Source organism: Lipotes vexillifer, unplaced genomic scaffold (assembly GCF_000442215.2).
Source record: "Lipotes vexillifer unplaced genomic scaffold, Lipotes_vexillifer_v1.1 scaffold515, whole genome shotgun sequence".
Taxonomy (NCBI): domain Eukaryota; kingdom Metazoa; phylum Chordata; class Mammalia; order Artiodactyla; family Lipotidae; genus Lipotes; species Lipotes vexillifer.
This window is the reverse complement of record NW_006772017.1, coordinates 2,179,508-2,189,573: the sequence shown is the minus strand read 5'-3', so window position 1 is coordinate 2,189,573 and position 10,066 is coordinate 2,179,508. Positions and strand designations below refer to the sequence as shown.

At 43.3% G+C, this 10,066-nt stretch overlaps 1 pseudogene; it reads right to left on the bottom strand.

Annotated features, from left to right (window-relative positions):
* Window positions 1-719: 719 nt before the first annotated feature.
* LOC103089826 (coiled-coil domain-containing protein 162-like) overlaps window positions 720-10,066 on the bottom strand; it is a 22,777-nt pseudogene continuing 13,430 nt past the window's right edge.

Below are 10,066 nucleotides of genomic sequence, written 5' to 3'. Positions count from 1 at the left end.
TTTTGAAGCAGATGTGTCATTGACTTTAATGTTGTTAATAATACTTTTTTAATATTTTCTATTTAAAAATATGAAAACACAATAATACTTGCTTAAATAATCAGGAGGAAACATAATTGAAAGAAATTCTCCCTTTGAGTCCTGCTTAAAGAGTTCTCTTCCGGGCTTCCCTGGTGGCGCAGTAGTTGAGAGTCTGCCTGCCGACACAGGATACACGGGCTCGTGCCCCGGTCCGGGAAGATCCCACATGCCGCTGAGCCCGTGTGCCATGGCCGCTGAGCCTGCGCGTCCGGAGCCTGTGCTCCGCAACGGGAGAGGCCACAACGGTGAGAGGCCCGCGTACCGCAAAAAAAAAAAAAGAGTTCTCTTCCTACTACTGTAGGTTGGTCAGCAGTCACACGTCTCTGAATTGCCAGCCTGGGAGTTACTCTAAGAGTTCCCGAGAGTGACCAGAAATGGATGACCACTCCCCCAGATCATTATTAGCCATGAGTATTTCAGCTGTTTCAAGTCTGATGCCGGCTGAAACCATGATTTTCTTCTGTCATAAGAAAACATGACTCACCTTGCAGCGCTGGGTTTACAGTTTCATAACCAAACACCTTGCTTATCTCATAAATTATTCACCGCTGACTAGAGTATGAAGGATCAGACCTACGGACCCAATGACACCTGTTTTGCAGTCTGCATTTGGCCCTCTGTGTGACAAGTGGGAAGACCTATCCTACCTGCATCTTATATTCTAGGGTATCTGGGCTGCTACTTGTAACTGGAAACGGTCCTCCATCTTCCAGAAATGCTCTCCAAGGGAACAGCACAAATGCTTAAAAGAACCAAATAATAAATATAATAATGCTGCATAATAATGTCCATAAGGAATAGACATTTGTATATGAACAAGATGTCTGTGTCTGCACACCAAAACACTGTGGGATGATTTCTCTATTATGTAGAAATAGTGTTTGATGGATAGTCCCTGATGATGCACAGGAGAGAGTAATAATCTTATTTTTTAAATTAAACACAGAGGGTACTTAAGATTTCAGTGTAAATAGTCAATACCAGTATTTAGAAGTCCCAGAATAGTATAAAACCAATGGTACATATTTATAATCAAAAAAAGTAAACTTACTCAAAGTTTTTCAATATTACAAACCTTAAATATTCGTCCTTTATCTCCATTGTGCTCCAGTTCTAGGCATCAACTCAAAACCAATGCTACAACGTTACACATGGGCCTCTGTCTTCTCCACATCACTGTCCAACAGCCAAGGCATCCCCTACTCCCTGCGGCATGACATGCAGTCCTGGATATAGTGGGCCTGTCCACCTGACCCCATTCTACATTTTCGGACTTGGTACTGGCTTCAGACAATTCCTAGAGTTGGAGTTGATTCAGGTAGCAGGGAGCCAGGACACCTGCACCCACCTAACCCCAGGCAACACTCAAAGGCAGCAGGAGCAGGCCCAATGGTCACAGTCCAACCCTGTCTTTGGGTCTAAATGAGGGTCAAGGCTTGGGCCAAGAGTCACTGTCTTGTAGCTAGGGAAGGTAGAAGTGTGAGACTTACATGGGGTTGATGCTGGCATTACTTGGCTTAGCTTTGTAACTTGTAACATAAAAACATTAAGTTGGAGGTTTTGGAGTCAAAAGATCTGGGCTTGTGAGGTAGTTTTAGAGATATGCCCACAGGGACTTCCCTGGCGGTCCAGTGGTTAAGACTTTGAGCTTCCACCGCAGGGAGCATGGGTTCGATCTCTGGCTGGGGAACTAAGTTCTCACTGTGAGGCCAAAAAAAAAAAAGATATGTCCACAAATTTTTTTTTTTTTTGATGTGGACCATTTCTAAGTCTTTATTGAATTTGTTACAATATTGCTTCTGTTTTATGTTTTGTTTTTTTGGCCACGAGGCATTTGGGATCTTGGCTCCCTGACCAGGGATCAAACCCACACTCCCTGCATTGGAAGGCGAAGTCTTAATCAATGGACTGCCGGGGAAGTCCCAGTCCACAAATTCTTTGATTCTCTTCCCATTAAGAGGTGCAGCACCTTGACCACAGCCTCATGAGAGATCCTGAACCAGAACTACCCAGCTAAGGTGCTCCCAGACTCCTGAGCCTCAGAAACTATGTGAGATAATTAATGTTTATTGTGTTAATCTGCTAAATTTGGGGGTAATTTGCTCTGAAGCCATAGACAACTAATACAGTTTGTGACCTAGTGTTGCCATGACTATGCAGCAGTCTGATCTCTGGCCTTCTAGAACCTCAAACTCTTTAGTTGTAGCAGGTGGGTAATATAGTTAGTGCCTAGGAGCAATAATAGTTGCCAGGATTACATTCGATAATGCATGTTGTTACCAGGCTGTTCAAAACTCAGCTGCTGACCTAATTTACGTATCGTAATTGCTATCATTATTATTTATTACATGGAAGAGATCAGGTGTTGGTTTTGCTACCACCTGTGAACAGATAAGCTGTTGTCCCAATTAGCCTGTTGAGCGGTTTAGAGGGAGAGCCCCTGGCTGGGAATAACAGTGGGCCATGGGGGCCTAGCCCACTCTACCACGTGAGTGAAGGGGAGCCTACCAAGGCTAAAGGGCATTCCAGCACAATGCACGTTTGATTGGTATAAAAATAGCTCTCAACGCACCTGGAGGCTCTGTGGATCCAGTGGCTGTGGCAGAGGCTGAGCTGGGAAGCGAAGATGCTCTTCACGAGAGAGTTGGTGGCAACCCATATGCTGCATGTCAGTGGCGGCAACCCATATGCTACATGTCATCTGTGACAGACTGGTAGGCAGGAGCATTTCCAGCTGCCCAAAATGTTCTACTAAAACAGGAAGGGAATCTCATTAACAGCCCTTACTCAAGTTTCTAAAGCTCAAAACTCTCTTCAAGGTTACTGGAGCAAGATAACATTTTGAGATATCAACAGGTTTCTTCCTCAGCAACATCATCCCTCACTCCCTTTTCTTTACACACTGCCCTTCACTCTCACAATTCACAGCCCTCAAGGGAAAGGTAGCTATCCTCTAGACTAGCACGGTCTAACTGCAGAACTTTCTGCAGGGCGAAAATGTTCCATATTTGACTGTCCAATATGGTAGCCACTAGCCACATGTAGCTGTTGAGCACTTGAAATGTGGCTACCATGACTGAGGAACTGAATTTTAAGTCTTATATCACCAAAATCAATATTAATTTAAACTTTTAAATTAAAATAGCCACATGTGGCTACTGTACTGGACAGCTCAGCTGTAGCTCTAGAACAAAGACATCAGTTGTTGAATTTATTTTAAGACCAGTAGCTGAGACAGCAATTCTCGATATGTAAAACCAAATTGTAAGTTAAATAATAAGAGCCTGGGGTTTGAGAGAGAAAGCTTCTTGTTTTGTTTTGAACAAAACTTGGCTTTGCATATCAAGAACCAAAAATCCTGAAGACTAGAGCATGAAATATATACCATAAGTCACAGAGAAGGAAGTATGCTTGATAAATTACAATCATTTTCTTGCCCCAAAGGAAATGAGTTTAGCGAGCAAGGAAAGACTGTCTCTAGAGCTTAGATCTTGTGGATGCCCAAGAAAAGATGATGAAACAGGATCAGTTGCAGGAGGATCCAAAAGGTCCCCAAGACAGAAGGGATCTTTTGCCTAAATCCTCCATGGGCTTTGCCAAGTCATGCATAAAGCAGATATCAAAAAGAAGATTAGCAATGACTGAGGGAGACGTTAGCACTGATGAAAATGAGGCAGCCTCCCAGAGATGAGCAGATAGTCAAGTGTTGTGGAAAGACCTGGGGAGTGCCTAAGACCCCACAAGGGGGTGTCCAAGTGGGGCGCTGAGCAGCAGGCCAACCAGAAGAGATCTGGGATTGGACAGAGATGGGTGAGGTAGCCACTCCTCTTCAACTGCTGGATGATTTATAAGCACCCCCAGGAATTTAGATCACCTCTGAGAAGGATAAAGGAGAAGGATGTGGCGTAAGGCTTAAGTTAAGGTCCAGTATTAGTGCTGCCTTGACATCTGGTAAAATTGGGAGGGCTTTGAATGATCTAACTATAAGTTCCCCTGCCTACTCTGCTCCCATGGGTAAGGTCCCCTAGTCAAACTTCCTTATCAAAGGGACCAAGTACAATCCCTGCTTATCCCCAGGTAGTGGTTTCAGTTCCCTGCCAGACCACAAAATTATTCAAATAAACCAATCACATCCTCCTACGGGAGCCAGGAAGCACTATATCCTCTTGATACTACAAAGCCTGCCTCTCAAGCCCTTAGTTGTTCACTCTGGTCACAAGTACAAATCCTCTGTGGTCCTGCATGGCATGCAATGTTCTATTCCCCTCGGCTGTGAGTATATGTGACGAGTAAACTGCTGTTGATCCCATCTGTCCAGTATTTAGCAATGTTCTATTCCCCTCGGCTGTGAGTATATGTGACGAGTAAACTGCTGTTGATCCCATCTGTCCAGTATTTAGTGTCATGTGTTTGGCCATCCCCATAACCTTAGGGCAGAATCCCTCCCTCACCAACCGGGAAAGAGGAGGCAATTAAAACAAAGGTAAAAGGGGATAATCTTGAATTAATTGATTTTATATCTCAAACTGACCACTTTAAACTGTAAATGTGGCTGAATGACATGGAATTGAAAAGTTTAATCCTTTTGTCATCAGCAGAAGTAGGGGCTTATGAACTTAAGTTCAAGGACAGATAAAAGTAACTCTATTATTTGCATATCAAACCACTGTACTAGTGCAAAAATCATACCACCCTTTTCACGTTTTTTGCGAGAATTAACAAAAGATAGTTGCATACAGTTATATACTGAGACACTGAATAAAAACTTTGACTTATCCTGATAGCTCAAGGATGGCGCTTGGAGTTGCTCAATGGATATATAAACATTTTCTCCTGTTTCTCATATCATTCACATGCTTTCTCATGATTCCCAATGAGCCCTGCCAAGAGGCCCATGATTCATTCAACACCCATGTGACAGTGATGTACCAAGCATCTACTATGTACAGGGTACTGTGTCAGGAACTGTCTGAGATACAAAGATGGGTCCCCCATGGGCCTGACCTTCTAGCCCAGTAGGCCCCAGTGAGGCAGAACTCATTATCCAGCCGCTTCTGACCTTCCTCTAAACTCCCAAGGCACTTTCTATATATATATATATACCTCCCTTATAAGTTGTATATATCTTCTTAAAACAATGGTACTGCAGACAAAAAAATGTCGCCTGCCGTTCCACTAAACAAAGAATGTTGCCTGCCACCAAGTCATCAGCCAATACAACTGCCCCCCAACGGTGCACCCTGAGGGGAATTCAGGATAGAAAAAAACAGGATACTGGCCCTAGATAGGTAAGATGCATATCTAAGAAATAATTTTAATGAGTCCAGACTCTTGCATCTTCCCATACGTAGAAAAGCACTAAAATCATTAACTTGTGATGTCTGTTTTTTGTGATTAGCAGTAGTCCTTTGATGTTCAACCACATGGGTGTTTTGCTGTTTTTTCAGCAAAAACTCCTCTATATCCTGGCTCCTCCTTTACCTCTTCAGAGCAGATCCTCAGAGCTATCTGAGAGACTGTCTCCCGGGCTATAGTCCTCAGTAAGGTTCCCGAATAAAACATTTGCAACTTTTAGGCTGTGCATTTTTCTTTAGCCAACAGTACCAAAATGCAGAGTATTCTAATGGAAACATTTATTTTCAGCCTAAATCAAGAGCACAGAAGCCCAGTATCCCACAAACCTCTTCCTGGTTGACTCCTTCCATGTCATTCCTATGCTTTTCTCCCACTAATCCACAAAATTATTTTCTCTCTCTCAGCCTCTGGGTCCAGCTTTGTTCACACCTTACTGTTGACTGTATTGCTTATATTTTAAAATTTCTTTTTTTTTTATTATGATGTTTTAACATCTTTAAAAAAACCTTACTGGCTGGGGAGAGACTGCCCTTCCCTGCATAGCCAATTCTTAGAGATAGCTAAGGGCCCAGCATGCCTTTGATATGCAAACTAACCAATCTGAGCCATACGTCCTCTGACCCTTGCAACCCAGGAGGCAATATTTCTCTCCTTTAATCATCCCAGGGCTAGTTAACAGGCAACTAGAGACCTCTCCTACAGCCCAAAGCCCGCTGGAATTATTCAAAGTAGTCAACCTTAAACTGTTCCTCTGCCTTGCTTTGCCTTTCCAGGTCATGGCCTAAGCACTCTCCTTGCTCCCAACCTGTGGCCCTGTACTGTATGACATGGCATGATGGATGTTTCTAGGAACTGAGTATAATAATTTTGTTTTCCTGAGTCTCTCCTGTGTCTCCTCTTGTGGCTGCACCAGACTGATTTTCACGTAAGAGAACATAGAACATTGACTTGCTCTCTTATCTTGGTAAGTTTGTGCAGAACTTTTAACTACTAAGTGCCACAAACAACCACAATTTTTGGCAGAGTTTTAGAGCCCCAAACACGTACTAGGTCTATTAATTTATAGATGCTTGGAGACTATTAAAAAATATCAATACAGTTCAGATGTAAATATGACTGCTACTCTAAGCTAGAGAACCATAGCACATGATACACTCCCTAGAGAGACGAGAGTCAGATTCTAGGCACCACCATTGATCAAATCATTGGTTATCCTTTTCCTCACGTTCCTAATTCTTCAGTCTAGATCACTGTCCTTGATAGGTCCCATCTCTCCTTTATCAATAGTACTACTTATTAGGGAGCTGTACAATGTAATGCTATGTATAGAAAGGGGTCTCAGAATGATACTTAACATTTTTAGCACTATATCCTCTTTTATTTCCTTCCTCTCCATGGACCCCATATTTTGAAAGATTTTTCTACCAAATTAAGTATTCTCCTGTTTTTAACTCAAAGCCACATAAACACCTAGCCTAAGCTCTGAGCTGCAGGAAGAGATGAAGAAACATGATATAAAGGAAAGAACAGGGCTCTGGAGTCAGACAAACCCTGTGAATGTAAGGTCTGCTACAACAAGCTTGTGACCCTGGGGCAAGTTATGCAACTTCTCTATTTCCTCTTCTGTAAAGATGGTGACATGATTGCTATCCCACGGAGTTGGCACATGGTGGGAACTCAACCAAAGCAAGTTCCCTCTCCTCCTTATCTCATTCGTTCTTATGATTCCAGTTAAAAAAAGAAAGAAATGTGACATTTCCTTTACCTGCAAAACTTTGGGGCAAATGTGTCTTTTTAATCGTCTTTAGAAATACTGAAAACAGCTCACTGTGACAACTCATTCAGACCCTCAGTTGGTAAACCTGGCCTGAGCCTTCTGCTGGGGTAGGTCTGACCAGTGCAGCTTGCCAGTAGCACTCAAGATACAGGGAAACTCATAGGAATGAAAGGTCAGCTTGTTGCTTGTGCCAGTGCTACACCTGCCAACTGCCAGCCCCTAATAAAGTCAGGTCTCCCCAGCAGTCCACTAAAATACAAGGATAGATGTATCACATTCTCCAAACTGTTTTGTCACACTCCAGCTGCCTCACTGTCAATAAGCAGTCAAGGGTTTCCTAGAATACCAGTCATCTTGTGTGTGAGAGAGTCAGCCATAATGTGATCCCAGGCAAGCTGGCTGTAGCCACAGGGAGCAGGGAATTCATGGGACACATGCTAGGGTTTTTCCTGGATGCAAGGATATGAAAAAGAAAATGAAACCCAAAAAACGCCTGCAAAGTGGCCGGAGGAGGCCAGGCAAAAGTTGTGGCTCTTCACTTCTCAGACGCTGGAGACCAGGAGCACGTGGGGCCTTCTCTGTGTCGCCCAGAAATCCCCAGATAACCCTGAAGCACACTTTAATATCTGTGTGTTCAGAGACACTTAAACTAGGTGAGCATAAAGATAAATTGAAAAATGAAGAGAAAACCAACACAAATTCAAGGACTAAGAAATTGGTGTTGCTTCTTGAGAGATTGCTTGATGTACTCTTAAATCAGGCTTATTGCAGAAAGTTAACATATCTTTGGTTTATTTCCTTAAATTCCTCCTTTTTACCATAATCACTCTGAACATCAATAATACACTCAGATCAGTGGCACTCTGCATGCCATATGTTTTATTCTGTCCTATAGAATTCCTTTGAGGGACTTTTTTTTTTTTCTGGTTTCCCTCCATTCTTGAATTTCAAACGAATTCAATCCTTTAAATCAGGGAGTGGCAAACTCTTTCTTAAAGGGTCAGATAGTAAATATTTTCAGCTTTGTGAATCATATAATCTCTGTTGCAACTATTCAACTCTGTGGTTCTAGTGTGAAAGCAGTCAGAGACTATAAATGAATAGGCCTGGCTGTGTTCCAAAAAAACCCTTCATTTCTGGACACAGAAACTTGAATTCCACATAATTTTAATGTGTCACAAAATACTACTCTTGAGTTTTTCCCTCAACCATTTAAACACATAAAAACCATCCTTAGGGCTTCCCTGGTGGCGCAGTGGTTGAGAGTCTGCCTGCTAATGCAGGGGACACGGGTTCGAGCCCTGGTCTGGGAGGATCTCACATGCCGCGGAGCAACTAGGCCCGTGAGCCACAACTACTGAGCCTGCACGTCTGGAGCCTGTGCTCCGCAATGCGCAGTGAGGCCCGCGCACCGTGATGAAGAGTGGCCCCCGCTTGCCACAACTAGAGAAAGCCCTCGCACAGAAACGAAGACCCAATACAGCAAAAATAAAATAAATTAATAAAAAAAAGAAAAAAATACCCAAAACATCCTTAGCCCACGGGCCTTACAAAATCAGGCAGGGGCCTATGGCAGTAGTTTGCTGATCCCTGACTTAAACAGATGAGATTGATTAGAACCAATTGTACTACTGAAGCATTTACCTTTGGCGCAAATGATTAATTCACCTGAAATTAAAGATAAGCTCAATCCTCAGGCATTTCTTGCACTGGCTAATAAATAACTCTTATAGGTTGGTGGACATGCCCAGAGGTGAATGACAGGCCCTGGGCAATGTGACTCTGATGCCATCGGAGGACAGCACCAATTTCTATCAGGTCCTTGGCAGAGGACAGGTCGACAGGAGCAGAGTGAAACTTTTGTGCCTAGAAACATTAAACTTTCTTGCAATCTGGGCCGGTCTATGCCAGAGAAGCAGAGGCCAGATATGAGGGGACTCTACGGGGCCACCGTCCTGTTGTCCTTGAGCTAATGTTTCTTCTCCTCCCCTGGTCTATGGAAGTATGCTGTTCTCATTCCAGGTAAGAGTTCCTTCTTTTCAAACTCTGGAGAAGTCTTCAGTTTACATAAGCAAAAATTTCCCTTGGGTAAACAGTCATATTTACTCAGTTGGTGAGGTCTGGGAAGGGCGAGGGAACTTCTCCAAGCTTCCTATCTCTTGGTTATCTAAGGACTTCTCCTTGCTTGCAGGTTCAGCAAAAGTAAAATCCTCAAGCGGAAAGACATTTATCTTTCAGCTTCTACTTTCCTCCTGCCTCTTGCCTTCTCTTTGGAGTCTCCCTTTCCATCAATCCTGCTGCTGTCTGGCATCCATCCTAGTTCTCAGGCTTTGGAGTCAAATGCACATAGGTTCTAATTCTGGTCTGCTACTCACTGGCTGTGTGATTCCAAACACAGACACACCCCCAAAGACCTCTGAAGAAAAAAGGCTGGAGGAAATGCTATGAATGAAGGACTCCTGGTTCCTTCTGAGGTCCTCTGAAAAATATACTGAATATACTGAAACCAGTCATAGAACACAGTGCCCTCCATTCCTGCAGACTGAGAGCACCAGGGCAGAGAAAGCCCCACAAAGCAGTTCCTGGGGGAAGCAGAGTGGCTCCCCTGGGAGAACAGGAGCAAGCTGAACTCCATGGAGCTGGAATCCAAGAAGAACTTCTGGGGTATAGTCCTATTTCTTCATCCTATGTAAATTCCTTGCAAATTCTGACTTGAGATTTCAGAGCCCAGAGGGCTAATGAATGGCCATCATGACAATTAGTCAAAACCTTTATATCCTACGTGCTTGACAAAGCTACAGCTTCCAAAGCTGTTTGTCAATCAAAAGAAAACAAATTAGCCTGATTTTTTGT